The sequence below is a fragment of the Geospiza fortis genome, unplaced genomic scaffold, assembly GCF_000277835.1.
Source record: "Geospiza fortis unplaced genomic scaffold, GeoFor_1.0 scaffold174, whole genome shotgun sequence".
Taxonomy (NCBI): Eukaryota; Metazoa; Chordata; class Aves; order Passeriformes; family Thraupidae; genus Geospiza; species Geospiza fortis.
Genome location: NW_005054480.1, coordinates 436405 through 437610, shown reverse-complemented (window position 1 = coordinate 437610; position 1206 = coordinate 436405).

Below are 1206 nucleotides of genomic sequence, written 5' to 3'. Positions count from 1 at the left end.
AACTGGATGAAAGGAACATTTTTCATGGTCATTCAGAATGCCACTGAATATCAGAAATCTAATCTTTCAGGCATCTGAATAAAGTTGAATATCTGTATATGTCAAGCTTCAGTGAAAAAAATAGATATTTTGTCTCATTTTTCTGGCTTATTCCTGAAATACTAATGAACTCAGTTCTGAGTCTCACCATCCCACTGACATCAAGAATCTCAGTAAATTCAATAAGAAATTGGACATTATGCATTTTTGTCTCTATTTGTTCAGGAATGTCTTGATTGTTGCCAACTCTCACAGCTGGATTGCGGACTTGATACTTCACTTCTTTCAATAGCCAGCTGCAAAAGAAAATGGGTAGTAATCTGTTCAGGGATTTATCAGTCATTCCAAAGAGTTTTTGGGCTCTTTTTGTCATTTTGTGGACTAAATGTACTAGATCAGCTCCCTGCTAGTAAAGCAGGCTGAGGATGAAACTGGTTCTAAAGTAAGCAGCCTCCCTTTCTCTTATTCTGATGGGCCCACCGCTGGAACACTGTCACATGAGGTTGAAAATCCTAATTGCCAACCTAATTGCCAACCAGGCGCAGAGGTGAGGTTCAAGGTCCATTTCCCTTTCCATCTGTCTTTGACTAATTGCCAAATTCAGTACCTGAGGTAACAAGCCTTTTTATTGAGCCACCTCCCAAACACCACTTCTGCTGTAACTCAGGAGCACTAAAGATAAAAAACCCCTGTACCAGAACAAGTGTGTGTTGGATGCAAATCACTGTGAGGATATGGCTCTTCAGCACTGCTCCACAGATGATCTTTTCAGTTTGGGCTGAGCTCTGCCAATCCTGGAAGTGCCGGTCTTGAAACATTACACAGAAACTACAGCTTCCTTGTAAAACTTTCTCTCTAAATTGCCCTGAGCCCCGTGGGCAGCAGGGAGGGAGGGGATTCTGCCCCTCTGCTCTGCTCTGCTGAGACCCACCTGGAGCACTGCATCCAGCCCTGGGCTCCCAGCACAGGAGGAACAGGGACTGGCTGGAGCCAGTCCATAGGAGTGTCTAAAGGGTGATCAGGGGCTGGAACACATCTCCTCTGAGGAAAGGCTGAGAGAGTTGGGATTGTTCAGCTGGGAGAAGACTCCAAGGAGAATTTATTGCAGCCATTCAGTACTTAGGGGCGGTTTAGGAGAAAGACAAGGACAGACATTTTAGCAGGGCC